Source organism: Vombatus ursinus, unplaced genomic scaffold, assembly GCF_900497805.2.
Source record: "Vombatus ursinus unplaced genomic scaffold, bare-nosed wombat genome assembly UNPS02006779.1, whole genome shotgun sequence".
Lineage (NCBI taxonomy): Eukaryota > Metazoa > Chordata > Mammalia > Diprotodontia > Vombatidae > Vombatus > Vombatus ursinus.
In genome coordinates this window covers 6,479,217-6,498,263 of record NW_020946557.1, presented here as the reverse complement: position 1 = coordinate 6,498,263, position 19,047 = coordinate 6,479,217, and the positions used below count along the sequence as shown (strand labels likewise).

The 19,047-nt window shown below is 38.7% G+C and overlaps 1 protein-coding gene across 2 annotated transcripts in view; it reads right to left on the bottom strand.

The window, feature by feature from the left end:
* DSE (dermatan sulfate epimerase) overlaps positions 1 to 19,047 on the bottom strand; it is a 98,408-nt gene that overhangs the window by 62,391 nt on the left and 16,970 nt on the right. The window contains exon 2 of one of the 2 annotated variants that reach the window (XM_027848518.1): positions 2,623 to 2,709. The exons of the other annotated variant lie outside the window; for it this stretch is intronic. The gene's annotated coding sequence lies outside the window, so the exon portion shown is untranslated. The remainder of the gene's footprint in view (positions 1 to 2,622; positions 2,710 to 19,047) is intronic. 2 annotated transcript variants of the gene reach the window in all.

Sequence of the window (19,047 nt, the reverse complement as noted above, 5' to 3'; positions counted from 1 at the left end):
CCAAATTTTACAATAAGGTACTGTAGAAACCCCATAAATGAAAAGAAAAAGTTAGACTTCTTCTCTGGTACAATGAGAGGGCCAAAATTTTTTATGCAGATTTTCCAGATTGCAGGGATGCCACACCTTTAACCCCCTCAATGTGGAAGGGATAACTACTATGCTTTTCTGAATGGTCATTTTTTAGAATGAAAAGCATATTAGCACAAATATTCTCTCAATTTTGGGGGGTACTTAAAAAGTGGAATATATCATAGAATCATAAAAATGTAAAAGCAGAAGAAACTTTGAGAAGATACTCAAAAGAGGGTCAATCAGTTCCCATATTGAGACATCCACCCTGCTTACGAATTATCAGACAAAAAAGTTTGAGAAAAAATTAAATTAGATTTGGGGGATTTTGCAGCTGGCAGAAAACTTGGAGATAATCTAGTTTAAAATCCTTGTTTATAAATGAGAAAATAGAGTCCAGAAAGGTGAAGGGACTCAAAGTCACACAGTTAATTAGTTATACAGCTGCAACTAAAACACGAGTCTCCCGATGCCCGATGCACTGCTGTGTCCACCACACAAAGCTCTCTGCCTGCTCCCAGCAAAGGAAATTCATATGACCTGTGAATAAATTCAGCTATTTTCTTCCCCAGACAGATGAGACAGAATATAAAAGAGTATTTCCTGAGTTTATTTGCTTCCCAAGACAACTACTAACTAATCACCAATCAATCAGTCACACCTTCTTACTACCTCATTATTTCTAGAACAAGTTAGTACAAATCAAATGCAGATGTTCAGAAAGGCCCATACTACTCTCATTCTTCTGTTTCAACCTTTCTCAAACGTGTAACCAAATGATGGGCCTGGGAAAACTTTTCTTTCCAGCATTTTCAAATAAAGCTCAATGACCTTTATTAATATGGCTTTGGAATAAAATAAATCTATAGTAAAATAATCTCACCCTGCTTTTATATGTTTTAACATATCCAAAGCAAATGAACAACTTTCACACAAAGAGCACTCAATTTTTCATGACATAATACTCCCTGTATTATGGGATATCTAGGTTCATTGCTGAAGATGAGATGCTACCCTGGACAAGAGATCTGAGGTCATAGTTGTTGTTCATCCTTCCTTTTCAAAGAGGACCAATGACATCACAAGATGATGTCTTGATTTATGTGTGAATTGGATTTAAGTGAGGCAGAGTCAAGCAAAGTCATTAGCCTCACTCTCTCTTCTAGTATCATCGAAGTCCAGTGGCAATACAAAAGTCAGGATAACTGGAGATGGCCCAAGAGATAGGAGATCAAATCCTGGCTCAGATGCTCTGAGTGAATGTAGGCAAGTCATTGGTCCTTTCAAAGCCTCAGTATATCATCCATAAAAATCTTATGTCATAGGATTGTTCTGAGGAATGCATTTTGTGAGCCTAAATTGCTATAGCAATTTGAATTAATATTAACATTTGAGAAAACAACTTTCAATCAAAATAAGTACTTCTTATGTGCAGTTCATTGTTTTCATAATGGTAAAGAGGAAAATTTCACAAAGGTTATTTAGGACAATTAAAAATCAAAGCTCAATAAAGATTACTATGAACAAAAATACACAATGTTAAGTGATCCTTTCCAAGTATAAGAAGTCTGTACACACAGACCTTTGACTCACATTGTAAATATTTATAGATGAAATTACAGATAGGAACTTTGCCAGTATTTCTAGAGCAATTGAGTTTCATTATAGATGACAAAGGAACTATACCAAATTTGAATTCTAATACTTCAGTGTCAGATGGAAATATGAGAAGAAGGAACTGGCACTTAAGATGAATTTGGGAAATCAGCCATACCTACCCAGCTGCACACAATAATAATCTATGCTGGCTGTATAATTATGAAGGCATTTGGCTTGATTTTCAAGGTATCCTAAAGAGGTGGGTTTGCCCTAAAAAGCAAAATTGGCCAAATGGAAAAGGAAGTCCAAAAGCTTACTGAAGAAAATACTTCCTTAAAAATTAGAATGGAGAGGGGCAGCTAGGTAGCACAATGGATAGAGCACCGGCCCTGGATTCAAGAGAACCTGAGTTCAAATCTGGCCTCAGACACGTAACACTTACTATCTGTGTGACCCTGGGCAAGTCACTTAACCCCATTGCTTAGCCAAAAAAAAAATTAGAATGGAGAAACTGGAAACTAGGGACAATTTGAGAAATGAAAGCACTGTAACAAAAGTCAGGATGACCTGCAATGGCCCAGGATGCAGCGGATGACCTTGGCATCTTCAATGACTGACCAAGCTCTAAGAATTCCACAGCACCTGCTTCAGTCACCTTCATGGCCATTTGTAGTCCTGTTTCAAATGGCCTGTATTTCTTACTTTGAAAACTGCTAGTTTTATTACCTATCAGATTTATAGATAGCTAAGTATCAGGCATTGTGCTGGCCTCAGGGGATATAAAATAAAAAACAAAACCAACCAACTGCCTTCAAGGAACTTACATACTACAGAGAAAGTATTCAGAAAAAGGCACATCTCTGGCAAATGGAAACTACAGTGAGGCCAAGAAGGAAGGTCTTATTTATATTCTCAAAGGGGTTGATGTCATTAAGGAATTGGTAGTCTTACCGTCACGCTTTAAAGCTTTCGCTTTAGAAACAAATTCAGGTGGTCAATGTGGTTTCTTCAACAATAAAACAGAACTGAAGAGCCTTCCTGTATAAAGGAATAAAGTTACATCATAATCTAGCAGTGAGCCCATTCAGGACAGAGGCAGAAATGGGATGAAGGACCTCTTCCCTATGGTAGTCAATTTATCTGTTCTGAAGGGTCATGATCAGTTTGTTGGAGGGAAGAAGGAAGTACTAGATTTAGCTGGCTGGCTGGTTCTGTTTTGATCTGAGTCTGATATTGTATAGTGAGTTCCATCTGGTTGTTAAGATGCCTTAACAATGTGGATACCCTTCTGGGCTTTGTCTCACCCAAGGGTCTCTGTCTTGCAGATTCTTAGTATTTCCAAGATAATCAAAGAGCAAGAGATGGCCTCTAGAATGTTGGATAGGTTGTGCATCTGGTAGGGCCAGTTCCCAGATGAGGACCCAGAAATTCTGGATTTGGAACACACCAGTAGTATGGGAACTCCAGACCCAGTGAGAACTTAAATTCATGAGAATTAGTGTTTCCTTTGGTCTCAGGTGTATGGTTGTTGGCAACTTCTGATTTTTGGCCTCAACTTGTTTATTATAGACCAAAGCAAATGGAATTGGAAGCTAATGCCAGTAAGAAAAGCTGCACAGTCACCAAGCCTCCCTCCCCTTCCCCCCATAAATAAATCACTTCAGACGGGTCAATACATGTGTAGGTGGTATTCTTCCACTTTCTATCTGATGCTTTGCCTGGTTTCAACTCCAGGTAACAAGATGCCCCTATGTTGGGTACCCCCTGGTACCCCTCTACCTTGCTTTCCTGCCTCCTCTTGTGTGTTGTCTCCTCTGATTAGACTGTAAGCTCCTTGAGGGCAGGGACTTTCTTTCTTTTTATTAATTGTATACCCAACGCTTAGCACAATGCCTGGCAAATATAAGCACTTATATAAAAGTTTATTGGATTGGATCGGTGATAAAAAGATGAGAACAAAGGGGTCTGACTAGACCAGTGGCATCAAACACAAATAGAAATGGAGGCCCATACATAAGGATCTCTGCAGGTCACATATTGACTTAGATTCAAAATACAGTGTTATCTATATTTTATTGTGTTTTTATTTATTTTGTTAAATATTTTCCAGTTACATTTTAATCTGGTTCAGGCAGCACTCAGGAGTGTTTCAGACTATGTGTTTGACACTTGTGGACTAGATCAGGGCTTTTTAAACTTTTTCCACTTCTGACCCCTTCTTAAACTGTGGGTCAAGAAATGCTGAACTAGATGACCTTTAAAGGTACTCCTAGCTCTAAATATATGAGTATCTGATGCTATGAAAATTAATATATAAGTTTTTATAATTTTTTAAATATCAGATCACATCCTTGCAACCATTCAATTAACTTATATTCAATGATTCCTTTTTTTTTTTTTTTTTTTTGCTTTTTAGGGAGGCAATCAGGGTTAAGCGATTTGCCCAGGATCACACAGCTCGTAAGTGTTAAGTGTCTCAGGCTGGATTTGAACTCAGGTCCTCCTGACTCCAAGGCCAGAGCTCTATTCACTGCACCACCTAGCTGCCCAACAATTACTTTTTCAACAAACAGTATACAAGACCCTGCAGTGTGTATGATTCATTTCAATTCAGCAAACATTCAGTAAGGGCTTACTTGTACTAACTACAGTGTTATGTATCATTGATACAAAGGAAAAGTCTCAAATAGCTCATATTCTACCGGGGGGAATGTATAAAAATTGACAAATTCTAGTAAGCACAAGATATTAAAAAGTGGAAAAGGACCTTGGAGGAGGTGGGTTTCCTGCATTTGATGGCTTCTAGTAGAACCCAGAAGATCACTTGGGTTGTTGGGTTGCAGAGAGGATTCTATCTCAAGTGTGGCCTGAAAGTCTAGATGATCTCTAAAGTGACCAGGTGCTGAAACCCCAGAAATGGGATCACAGGGTCATGATTTCCTCTGCCACAAAAACTAACAAGGGCAAGGAAAATCCGCACAAGACTTGAATTCATTTAATTTCATTCATATTCATTTCTCTGGGGCTTCAGAAAGGAGTAAATGGGTACAATTTCCAAAATAAGGTAACATTCATTCATTCATTCATTCTCTCTCTCTCTCTCTCTTTTTCTCTCTCCCTCCAGTAACAGCTTGTTTATTTAGCAATCTCTCTATTGTATATCTACAACCTGGGATTTTTGAATTACTTACTCATTCAGCAACCATGCAATGAGTGCCTATTATGTGGAAACCATAATGCTAGAGTGCAAAGATAATTAAAACATGATCCCTATCTGTGAAGTTAACAATGTAGCAGGAGAAACATAACATATACATAAGTATACTATACTTAAGCTTTCCTCTTTCTCGTCTACTTCGGCCAACAATGGAGTTTTGTCTCTTAAAGGCTGCCCTCTGTCTGGGACTGGGGAGCTCTAGGGAGCTCTTATTATCTTGCTATTCCAGAGGATGCTCATTAGAAGCTATGGAAATCCTGGCAACAGTGCATGAAGAGAACTGGAGGAGACTCCTATGGAAAGAGAACCTGAGGAAGATCAAGTTACATGACATGGACTCCATTATAGACAAGTACCCATACAGACTGGCCATGAACCACTTTGGTACATGAACAAGGAAGAATTCAGAGAGAATTTTCTGGGCTACAGATCATCTGGTCAGAAAACAGAAGGTGTAACATTTATGAAACTCACTGTAAAGCATGGCTACGTCATCCCTGTCAAAGGTCATAATAATTGTAGCTCTTGTTGGGCTTTTAGAGCCACTGGTTCCCTGAAGGGACAACACTTCTGCGAGGCAGGTAAACTAGTATCCCTGAGTGAGAACCCGGCAGACTGCTGCTGGAATACCACTGAGTACCACTGAGAGAAATCAATAAGAAGGCAAAGGAGGTTTCATTGGTTTGCCTCAAGTCAGCTACTAGTATGTCAAGGAGAAAGAGGGCACTTCTGGGGACTTTGACTGTTACACCACTGAGGATAGTGACTGTAAGTACAAGGCAGGATTCTCTGCTGCCAATGATTCCAGTTTTGTTACCATGCCCTCATGAGAAGAGAACATTCTCCAAGGGGCTTCAGGAATCCATTTCTATCGTCATCAGTGGTTGCTGTGACAGATTCTCTTTCCATAGTTCCAGGGATTTATTATGATGCAAACTGCAACAGTTATCCAGAAGATCTTGACCACACAATTTTGGGGCAGGTCAGGGCAGGGAGGGTGGTGGTGGTGGTGGTGGTGGAGAGAAAGCTTTGGAGGAGAGGATAAAGAACAGAAAAGCCATAAGGTCATCAAGAACACCTGAGGTAAGAGCTGGGGAGGCTGAGGCTATGTCCACATGACCAGAGACCCCAACACCAATTGTGGTATTGCCACTGATACCAACTACTCTCTGATGCTAGCTGATGGAAGAGTCTGATTCTTTTAAGTACAGAAGGGATGAAACAGAACAGGAACCAATGGCATATTTCTAGTACCTGAACTCAAGAAAGTTTTGAAAGTCCCAATGGAATAGGGTGCTTGAATCTTACCTATATGTGCTATGTTCTTGCTAGAACTTGGAGAAAACCATTTTTGATATTACTTTGTGGTGGGCTTGCCAGAAAGATGATTCTCCTTTCTTTCCCTTGTAATTCACACGTAAACAGCTTTTAAACCTTTTGAAAAAATTAAACTGTTCCTAGAGATGGGGGGTAGGGGAAGAAGAAATCAAATATATCCTGTCTTGAAGATTAGAATATATGAGGAGTTATAAGATGCCAAGAAGGAAAATCTAATTTGAAATAGGGATGGGGAATGGTAGGAGATTTGACATTCACAAAGTTGATCTTGAATAGTCAAACAATTGTGATTTCATCTCCTCTTGTGGTCACTCTCTTCACTCTTCACTCTCTATTCATACTGCAGTGAAGTCCTTAAGAGGTGCCTGAGATTATGAAGAAGTTAAGAAATTTGCTGAGAACCATGTAACTCATAAGTACAAGATATAAGATTTGAACCCAAGTCTTCCTGACTCCAAGCCCAAAATTCTAGTCACTATGCCAAAGTGATAACCACAAAGCACTATAAAATCCCTTTGTAGATTCTAAATCATTAAAGTAAGGTTAAATGATGTATATTATACGTGGTAAAATAATCCTGCCCAACAACTGAGGGATCAAAATTACACTGACAATACTAAACATAATGGTAATTTTGGATAACAGGATTAGAGAAAAGGGAGTGGCTTTGGGAGAAATTGGTGAGGTAGAATTCATAGGACTTGGTAACTGATAGGATATAAAAGAGGAAGGATGAGAAAAACAAGACAACTTTTTAAGCATGAGGTGGTATCACTGAGAGAAATCAATAGGGAGGAGCTGAGTTAGGGGGAAAAGATAATAAGCTCAGTTTTACTCATGTTAAATTTGAGAGGCCAGTGGGACTTCCAACTGAAGAAGGCAAGTCTGGCTCAGTGGCAAAAGCACTGCATTTGGAGTTTGTGGATGTGGGTTACAATTCCAGCTTTGCCACTTACTACCTTTGTAATCTTGGGCAAGTCATTTCATTTCCCTGGTCCTCAGTTTCCTCAATTTATAAAATGAGGGGTCTGACACAAAAAAATTGAAAATGGATGTTGCAAAACTACAACAAACAAAGTTTGGTCCCAAGGAAGAGACATTAGGGGATACTTTCCCTCATTCCTTTCCGGAGGTAGGGGGTGGGGCACAGGTGTGAACAGTGCATATATTGTCAGATTTTCCCAATGTATTGATCAGTCTTGCAAATTCGTTTTCTCTTCTTCCTCTTTTTATTACTGAAAAAAAAGTTATAAAGGATGGCTCACTAGGAAGGGGAGGGAGAATGATGATGGGGGGGAATGGGGAAAATGTGAAAATAAGAGCTACAGATCCATTTTTTTCGATGAGGGGGTTGGACCAGATGATGACTTCAGCTCTAAATCTATGATCCTATAAAACGTTTTCTAAAAGTGGGAGGAGAGGAAAGAAATCAGTGCTAAAGACTCAAAGTTGGAAGTCATCTGCCTAGCTTCTGCCCTCACTAAGATGCATAATAATAATGCTAAGTGTGATGTTTTATCCTGGTCAAGGAAAGAAAACGTTGCTACCAACATGAGCTCTTTGGGAAGGCCTAATGCAAAGGTAGCTTTTTCATTGTATTGTTTCCAGTTTTTTTTTTTTTTTTAGGCAATTGGGGTTAAGTGACTTGCCCAGGATCACACAGCTAGTAAGTGTCAAATGTTTGGTCTGAGGCCAGCTTTGAACTCAGGTCCTCCTAACTTCAGGGCTGATGCTTTATCCACTGTGCCACCTAGCTGCCCCTTGTTTTAGCTTTAAAAGTTTTCTTTTATACAGCAGTTGAAATAAGTCAAATTACTAATAAGAATGAAAATTAAAATTAGATGCATTTCTCTTTTTGCCTAGCATCTCTTACTGTTCATATAAGAATAAGGATTCTTCAGTGTGAGGGCAAACTAAGTCCAGACAAAGTCAGAAATTGGCGAAAAACAGGACTAAATACAACTGTTTATACCTCTTTCTCACATGGCTTCTATCAGTTAAAAAAAGTTATTTTAAGGATATGTACAGTCTATTGTTTATTCAAAGGCTCCCACACTATTCAAGTTCCTAAAAATAACAAACATGAATCTAAATTGTTGGCAAACATAAGTCACTTGAAATTAATAGCTTTTCCTTTATCCTTATTCAAATGCTACATAATGCAAAACAAATATTTTAGCTCTTTACCCAACATCCAAGAAATGGAATATTTCTGAAAAAAAATTAAAGTGTGTGTGTCTTTATATACATACATATATATATCCTTTAAAACTATATTTATGAAATTAACTTTTTATATAATCTTTTCTCGTTCATCTTTATTAAATTGTTTATTTGTTAATGATTACGTTCACTATAAGAAAGATTTTCTATTTCTATTTCAGGGGGCAGCTAGGTGGCACAGTGGATAGGGCACCAGCCCTGGAATCAGGAGGACCTGAGTTCAAATCCAGCTTCAGACACATACCACTCACTAGGTGTATGACTCTGGGCAAGTCACTTACCCCCAGTTGCCTCCCTCCCCCCCCCAAAAAATTTCTATTTCCAAATTTAATGTTTCTCAGTCATGTATGCATGCTTTATTTGTAGAAACATACATATGTATTGTATTGCATGTAAAAACAGATCATATTTGTATGTTTTTGAAAATTAGGACATAATTTCCTCTTCTTCAATCTTGTGATGCCTCTTCCATTTTCTACAATCTTAGAAATCTCACTGATAAGGGCTCAGCAATCCCATCTGCCAGTTCCTTCTGGAACTGCTCTATGTTAATTCATCTAAATCCCTTATGATCTCATTTACATTTTCAACCTTTATCAATTATATATTGGGAAAGTGAATTTCACGGGCTTAATATGCACCAAACAACACTACTTTCTCTGTTGCCCCCCTCCCTGCATTTCCCGTGACTGGTAAGGCCCTTGCCCTCTCAGGCCTCAATTATCTCATCAATAAAATCAAGGGGTTGGAGTAGATTGTGCTTGAGGTCCTTCCTGATATTTTGCAATTCTGAAAACATTCTTCTTCCTCTTTTTAGTCTAATCGTTATTTTCTCTTAATACTTTCTCACGCTAGGAAAACAAACGAAATAAAGGGATTCTTTTCCCCTATGCTTCAGTATTTCCCCATAACTTCTGTTTTTCTCTTCCTGGACACTCGACTCAAAACAAAAACAAAACAACCAGGAACAATATTATATGTACCATAGGCAGCTCTAGCCCTTTTCAAATGAGATCTATTTGAAAGAAAAAATGCTTGTACAACCTAAAAACAAATACTCTGCATGACTGATTCCTCTGTATTTGGGGAGAGAATACTTGAACCTGAGAATTTCATCAGGCTTTCTGAGACTATGAGAACAGGCTAACACAGTCGGGTCACTCAGATTTATTCTATTCCTCCCGCACACCACACCTAGAGCATCTACCTGTGCAAATTGTGCAGCTTGAAATTCCCACTATTCCATGGGATCCACCATGTCTGTATCCCAGCATTACTATCTATTTTTCACAGCTACCTCAGCGAGCAACAGCCCAAAGGTCAGCAATTTATAAATTGAGGACAAGGCGCAAACTCTTTGAGGAAGGGAAGTCTAGATTTCCTCCTAAGACCCACACTTAAAAATCATGCTACTGGACTTCAATGACTGTGGAGGAGAGACTGAGGCTAATGACTTTGCACAGCTCTGCCTCACTTAAATCCAATTCACTCGCAGGTCAAGACATCATTCTCATGATGTCATTGGACCTCCTCAAGAGTGAAGGATGAACAATAACAAGAAATCTTCTCCACCCTCTGAAATATGGGGGAAGAGATGGAATCGAAGGGATTTGCAGCAATATCCCCTAGGCCAGAGATGCAGACATTCCCAGCAGGGACCATGCAAGTGGAAGGGATCTGCCTCCTTTACCCTTACATCAGTAGCAAGTGGGGACTCCCAGCACAGGCTCCCTCAATGTCCACTAAAGCTGTGGTTACTGCTTTTGCTATCATTGTTGGAGGTAAGGGGGTGCGGTGGAGGGTGGAGGGGCAATCAAATGTTCTGCTGAGCTACCATGGTGGCATTAAGACTTCCTTAACCTAGCATTGAAGGCCCTCCACAATTTGCCTCCAATCAAAGTTCTATTTTTATGTTATATAATTTTTCTTTAAGTATATGATTCGTTAGTCAACCAGACTGCTACCTGGTGCCATCCTGAACTTTTCTGTCTTCTTATGTTTACAAAAGCCATTCCGCATGCTTAGAAGACAGTCTCCACACCTCCCACTACTGAAGTTCTCCCTCTTCCTTTAAGGTCTGGCTCAGGATGTCCTCCATGAAACCTTTCTTGATTTTCCCCTAACTTAACTGCCCTATGGCTCCTCATACATTTCACCTTGTATCACACTTTTTGGTCCTTGATGAACTATACCACTTTTCAAATAATCATAGAAGTTTAGAGTTGGAAACGTTTTTGTATTACTAGTACGTAGTAGTATCTACTGTAGCCATCTAGTACATAGTAATGATCTTGATAAATGTTTGTTGAATTTATAATGGGGGACTGGCTGACAAGGGCTCAATTCTGGGATCATGCACATTTGGTAAGTCTCTTTTGACACTGTTGGATAGCACTGAATGAAGAAGCCCAGGTCTCCATTACAGAGCATGTATAGGTATCACTGTTTATGATCTGCTAACTATTTGATGAAGAAATAGACTTTCTATTAGCTGCAGAGCCAGAGTTGTGAATGCATTCAAAAGACAGTAACTGGCCAAAGCAAACCTCTCACTTTCTCTCTGTCCTGGCTGTATTTTTAAGTGAGGTGGCAATGACTGCCATAAGCCATAAGTGGGGAGAAAGAGCTAACACCAGTGGCCTACTATTCCCATCTGAGTCAATATGAAAGCCATGGGCACATGGCCCTACTTTTGCTTCTTTCCCTTTTGTGTCTAATTTCCTCTGCCCTAAGTTTAGGAATATTGGAGAAAGTCAATCTTGTGACCTGGGAAAGGTCAGAAAAGGAAGCCTCTAAAGGTGCAGTGACAGGGGTCCTGACAGAATCTGTGGGCAAATGAGCCTGGTGAAGGACAAAGGCCCAAGAGACCTAACTGACTTGGTATAGCAGTGGCATAAGGACAGCCAAGAAGGAGTAACTCGTCCATCTGCTATACTACATTCAGAAGTTAATCTGATGAGGGTAAATGCTCTGAAGCAATTGCATTAAATTTGGGCTTATGCTCCTCAAGGACTGAGGTGGTATGAGGAAGCATATGCACTGGGTGTTGGCAGGAAAACATTTGTACTTCTGTTCTTGATGTACCTTCTCAGTAAAAATCCCATCGTAAATGCTCATTGATAATAAAAGCTTAGCACTCATATAAACGCTTAAGGTTTCAAAAGGGCTTTACAGATGTTATCTAATTTAACCCTCACAACAACCCTATGAAGCAAGAACTATTATTCCCATTTTACAGATGAAGAATTTGAAGTATAGAGAGGTGAATTAATTGTCCAGGGTCACACAGCTAGTAAGTTCTGAGGCAGGATTTGAACTCAGGTCTTCCTGACTCCAGGCATGGAGAGCAGGTTCTGTTCTCTGTCCAATGCTCTACAGATCTGCCTGCCAATTGATACTGAGGACACACCAGAATGCAGAAGCAAGATGACAAAGTTTAGAAAAAAACCCTGCTGTCCCTTTAAAGTGGTGCCCTTTAACCTTGACAAGGGGATATAGACAGCCTTGTTCTGGGGGACCAGCTCATCTGTATGAATGAGAGTTGAAATAAGGATCCCCTGCCCCACCAAGTCTTACTGTGCTACAAACTGAAATGAATTTGGGCTGAACTCAAGTTTTATGCAAATCAGTATGTATGTGTGCATATATGTATGGGCCTATATCGGGACCAATATAGTAATTTAACCTAGAGTGCTAATGTCTAAACTTATGCCATGTTTCAGGAAATGTTGGACTCATGGCATTAAGAACTTTAGACATTATTTTAAGGCTGGCCACTACCTCTTTTAGCACTCTGTAGAGACCTCACAGTATCCCAAGAATAGGTAATCCATAAATGCTATCAAATGAAGCTGGGGATAGGGTGGGAGAAGAATTTTGCTTAAACTGAAAATTTTTTGACTTATTGGCTATTTTGTCTTTAACTGCTTCATCTATAAGCTACTGTCGTTACATTAAAACAGTATGTAAACATGCATAGCCTTAAAAATCCATAGATCACAACAATTAGATAAAAGAAACGAGGAAATAGTTATGCTAAAGACCCCAGGACTCAAAGCAATGATTTTCTTGTGGCATCTCATATAAGCCTAATGGTCTAGAACACAAATCATAGGCTTATTCTCACTTCCTATACACAGAGGAAATACACATGAAAGGTACAAACACTTGTAGCAAAATACACTAATCGCTCAATCCACAAATAACCTCTTTCCCTCAAGCATGCACACACAGAAACATGACTCCTTCTGTTATGTATGAGCGCGGTCCATTTCAAAATGAAGGGCTCAGATAAATCAGTCTGTTCTAAATTGCACCCATACAAGACCATGCTTTGGTTTGTGGCTGTAGCCAGTATTTGCAGGGCCTGTTGCCAGTTGTAGGTCAGCCTTTCTGACCGTACAGCCTCTGAATTTTTGCTTACAGAAAAAAAAGAGGAAGGAGGGGATGCTCCATCTTTGATAACTGAGCTTCAACCACATCCCGTTGCTTCTCGCTGTACCACAGATAAGTCACATCTCTGGGAACTGTGACTCAAGCACATTTTCATGGAATTTCTTTTACTTACCAGTACCTTCACTTTAGCCCAACCTTCAGCCAATGCTTTGGTTTAACCACTGTTAAATATGTTCTCACTTGTACCTAGACCATCATGACCTCACTTCTATGTTTGGTGTTTGGATCGGTTCCTAAACCTTATTTTAATTCTCCCTTATTGAACTTTTATATTAAGCAGAGGTAGCAGTACTTAATCAACAGAGTTCTTGTTAGTGTCAGGAATACCTGAGTCCCAAACCTTTTTTCTGACACTAGCTATGTGACCCTGGCCAGGCAAATCTTTTATCCTCCTTGAGCCCCACTCAACAGTCAACACATTTATAATTCAAATTGGGATCTGCTTTGGTAGGGACAGTTCTCTACCCTGATAATCATAGGTCTTTCTGCAGGAAACGTAGTTCCCAAGTGACATTAATGAAACTATCTGGAAAGCTAGATATGTGATATCTATGGAAGGTAGACACAATGTTCCTAAAATGTTCAATTGAATTTAACAAATATTTCCTGGCCACCCATGTGCATCGCTAAATACTGCCAGGAATACAAAGATGAGTAAGATACAATTTCTGACCCCAAGGAATAATAATAATATTTATAGTTATTTATTATTTTAAAATGTAGAAAGCACTGTTTGTTTATTTATGCATTTCTTCATCCATTCTCCTTTGATTTTCACAACAACCCTATGAGTTATATAGCACAAGTATCATTATCTCCATTGTACAGATGAGGAAATTGAGGTCCAGAGAGGTTGTGTCCTGCCCAAGGTCACATCACTAGCAAATGATAGTCTTGACTCCAAGTCCAGTGACATGTTCCAATATACCACAATAGCCCTCTAAGTATGTAAGTCGTAACAGAACAAGGTAGTCAAAAGAGGGATATAAAGGATTATGAGAGTGTAGAGGAGGGACATATTACATCCATTAATAAAGACTTCATGAAAGAGAGGCATTTTAGACAGGCCTTTATAAATAGATGGGATTTATGAGATGAAAGAGGGAGCTATTCTTGACAGAGGCGATTATTTGGTGAGGTGGGAAGAGCACCTGCTTTAGAATCAGATGGCCTGGGCTGGTCTTCTGCTGCTACAACCTTTAAGTTGTGTAACTCTTGGTAAGTCAGTTCAGTAATAACTCTAAGCCTCAATTTACTTTTCCACAAAAAGGTGTTGATAATCTTTAAGTGATCTATCTCACGGAGTCACTGTGAAGAGATATACATACATATATGTATGTGTATATACACACATACATAATATACATACAAACATGCATATATACATATAGATAATATATATATTTACACATATATACATACACAAAGATAGCTAGGTGGTACAGTGGATAGAATGCTGGGCCTGGAGTCAGGAAGGCTCACCTTCCTGAGTTCAAATCTGGCCTCAGAGACTTCATAGCTGTGTGACTCTGGGCAAGTCACTTAACCATGTTTGTCTCAGATTCCTCATCTGTAAAATAAGCTGGAGGAGTAAATGGCAAATCATTCCAGTAACTTTGCAAAGAAAACCCCAAATGGGGTCATGAAGAGTTTGACACAACTGAAAAAATCACTGGTCACTTAACCATGTTTGCCTCAATTCCTTAATCTGTAAAATGAGTTGGAGAAGGAAATGGCAAACCATTTCAGTATCTCTGCCAAGAAAACTTCAAATGGGGTCATGAAAAGTTGGACACAACTGAAAACAACTGGTCACTTAACCATTTTTGCCTCACTTTCTTAGTCTGTAAAATGATAGACAGACATACACTGATCCTGTGATTTCATTGGCATAGAACATTCCTGATAAGGAAACTCCATCTACTAATGTAGGCTGGCACCATACTTAGATTTGCCTACTACATTGCCTACAGTGATTAAGCAACAAACACAGAATAATACATCAGTATCATAAATGGGACTTGAACCCAGAACTCTCTGACCCTAAGGCTGGTCTTTTATACATTATATGATGCTGCCTTTCTATACACACATGTAGATGCTCCTTGAAGAATATGAAAGTCTTCTAAATTCTCTTTTGCTTCCTGTATTAATCTGCATTGGCAGTTCTTCATCCAGGTGACATCCACTTACTGTGGGTATCCTTGAGGGGTCTGTCCCAGGTACTCTTCTCTTTCTATGTGATTTCGATGAATAATCATCCCTACGCAGTTGATTCCCGAGTCTATATAGCCATCTCTACCCTGTCTCTTCAACTGCAGTCTTAAAATGACCAAATTCCTTCTGGGCTCAAGCTGCAGTATTGTTACATTGTATAGGTATCTCACATCCACAGACAGCACTTATTATTTTCCTAACTCTGCCCTCTTCTAAACTTTCCTATTATTGTCAAGGATCCCACCATGCTCCCAGTCACCCAGACTTACAACCTCACTGTTATCCTTGATTCATTTCTCACATTCAATCCCCAAATCCAATCTGCTGCCAAGTGTTGTCATTTCTACCCGCAACATCTCATATATAGCCCTTTCTTTCTATCCACACAGCCACAACTCTGGTGCAAAGCACTCATCATCTTATTCCGAGACTGCTGTACTGTCTTTCTCATTAGTCTCCCTGCCTCAAGTCTCTCCCCATTCCAATACAATCTCTACTCAGCTTCTTAAAGCACAAGTCTGACCCATACCCCCCCCAACCCAAACCCCCCAATAAACTCTAGGGACTGCTTATTACCTCCAAGATAAAATATAAAATCCGCTGTGGCATTTAACTGCATAACTTGACTCTTTCCTATCTTTCCAGTCTTTTTATACTTTACTTCCCTCTACAACTTTACAATCTAGCAATATCTGCATCCCTGAGGTTCCTCCCATATGATGCTCTATCTCTGTCTCTTGACTCCTGAGAGCCTTTTCAATGGCTGTCTCCTGTGCTTAGAATACTCTCCCTCTATTTCTCACCTCCTGGTTTTTCTTATCTCCTTCAAAACTCAGCTCAAATCCTACTTTCTGCAGATCTTTCCCAGTTTTCATCTTCCCTCCTTCTCCTCTCCCTGCCCCAACCCAGGGCTAGTGCCTTTCCTTGGAAATTACCATCTACTTTGTATATATCTTGAATGTACATACTTGTTTACATATTGTGTCTCACATTAGAATATGAGTTCCTTGAGAATAAGGACCATATTTTTGCTTTTTTTAAATTCTTTTTTTTCTTTCTTTGTATTTAACATAGCACCTACCACGTAGGTAGGTGCTTAATAAATGCTTGTTGACTGATTTACTGATCATTGGTATACCCTAAATGAAATCGTATTTTTCACCAAGGCCCTCTTCTATATCTACATATTCTCCCTTTATGATCTAAGTCCAGATATCTATCCATCTATCTGTCTATCTATCTATCTATCTACCTATCTATCTATTTCTAGTATCCTTCTTGATCTCGAATTCTGCATCACCAAATAATTGTCTATTAGACCTTTCATATTTGATGTCCAGAAACATCTCAAATGCTATGGACTGGAATGACCGTTCTGGAAAACAATTTGAAATTATATGTGGAAAGTTATTAAACTATTCATACCCTTTGACCCAGAGATTCCCTGACTGGACATTCATTATAAGGAGGTCAACCATAGAAACAAAGATCTTGCTTGCATGTACCAAGGTATTCATAGCAGCATTTTTCATAGTAGCAAAAATCTGGAAACAAAGCAGGTGTTCATCAACTGGGGAATGACTGAACAGATTATGGTACATGAATTAAATAAAACATTATTTTGTCTGAGGAATTCAGAGAAGTATGGAAATATCTGTATGGAATAATGTAGAATAAAGAAAAAAGAATCAAGAGAACTGAGAAGAAAGAATCATACTTGCAATGGCTATAATAATGTAAATAAATACAATACAAAAAGGCAGCTGAATTTAGATTAATCATAATGACCAACACTGATTTCAAAGGACATATGTATTGGCTTGCTCTACTAGATTGTTACAAGGCAGTATGTTTGAAAACGACTAATTAAAAATATAAAAGCTTTGAAAAACCTTTTTAAAAGCAAGAAAATAGGTAAAATTTAAAAGAAAATACTAGACTCTTAGAGAAAAGATTTCCACATTTCTATATCTATATGTTGTTGTTCTTCATTCATTTTTCAGTCATATCTGACTCTTCGTGATCCTGTTTGGGGTTTTCTTAGCAAAGATACTGGAATGGTTTGCCATTTCCTTCTCCAGCTCATTTCACAGGTTTAAGTGATTTGCCTGGGGTTACACAGCTAGCATGTGTCTGAGGCTGGATTTGAACTCAGGAAGATGAATCTCCCTGACTTTAGGCCCGACATTCTATCATTTAGCACAACTTTTGCTTAAAAAAAAAAGCACACATATAACTATCTATGAATTATGGCAATAATATCACATGTACTCATATATAATGCATGTACATATGTGTATATGTATAGACATTTATATATGTACATATAAATATATCTATACCCACAGCAGTCTATAAAACATCTTCCTTAAAATAAAATACTAACCTATGGAGAAAACCACGGAAGCCTGACAATCTGCTGGATCTAGCTTTTTAAGTGAGGATTCACAAACTATACTTTTCACTTTATAACATTTTATAATTATTATCATTATAATGGCAGGGCTGCCAAGTCATTATTCTATTGGTGGGGAGGCAATGACCTTCAAACGGAGACAGGTAGGCATCCAGTAAGAAAACCATACATAAATAGCAACTTAATATGGAGGGGGTTTTTTCAAGTGGTGAATATAAATATCTGCTTCAAAATTGAGAACTGTGAACATAAATGGAAAGTAACACAAATATATTTCAATAATACACTTCAGTATTATTTTCAGGGGAGGAAGAGGAGGCATGGCAGAGAAGGATCTCTCTTGCCTTTGCTTTACAGTAGAGAATTAGTATAGCTCAACCTGAGTCCAGAGAAGAAAGATAAAAAGACAGATTCTGGAAGGAAAAGAGATTCCTATTAAACTTGCCATTGGTACCTCAGGCTAGAAGTCTTAATATTCTGGTCTAGCTTTTCACAGTCTCTTAACCCAGATAATTAATGGGGCAAGCTAGCCTCTGGGTTTAGTTTAGGAATTTATATAGTAAAATTAATTTTTTTTTCTCTCCATGCCTCCTTAGTTTCTGAGCAAAAGATACTTTAGAATAAAATCTAGTCTTGCCTTGGACAAATTAGGGAAAGGAGATTTTCCATGACATGATTAGGTTGTGGGGATCAAAAAATTCCTAAGAGAACAAAGAAGCAAAGAAAAGCTGGACAGTTTTGAAAACAATATATTTATTATATAGGTTTTCTTGAAATGGAAATTTATTGTTTATATTGAATCCTCTCTTATGGCCTGCTGTGTATGTGGCAGTCTTTTTTTTCCTCATTTTGTATTTAAGTATAACATTTTTTAAAAATTACAAAAAAATTCCTAATAGGTCAAACTTGATAGTGGTAGTAGGGGAAAAATGACCTTCCCATTTCCCTCTGACCCCTATATGTTGGAGTTGGGGTGCAGTGAGGAAGAGCTAAGGAAGCAAGAGTGCTGGCGATGTTCATAGTACTATAGATTTAGAGCTAAAAAGAACATTATGGGTCATCTAGTTCAAACTCCTCATTTTCCAGATGAGCAAACTAAGAAGGTCCAGAGAGGTGATCCACGGTCACACAGGTAGTAGATGGTGAAGCTAGCATTTGAACTCAGTTCTTCCTATTCCAAATGCAACACTCTTTCCCTGACATCATGCTAAACCTCTGTCTATTACACATAGGATGGGGCTGATTATAGCCTAAAAGAAATAACCCTTCTATGGAAAGAGAAGTGATTCTAAAAGAATAAACTAGATGTGTTGATTCAGTCTCAAGTTCATGCAAGAATCAAATCGAAAGTACAAAGAGGAACTCACAGCAGTGATCCAAAGCCACGAGAGTCAGCACGGAATCTGGGAGAACACACTAGAAACAGGAATGGTAGGATTATTATTTTAGAAGAGGTGTGGGGAAGCATGCTCTCTGCCTCTCAGCAGAGAAGTATGGAATGAGGTAGATA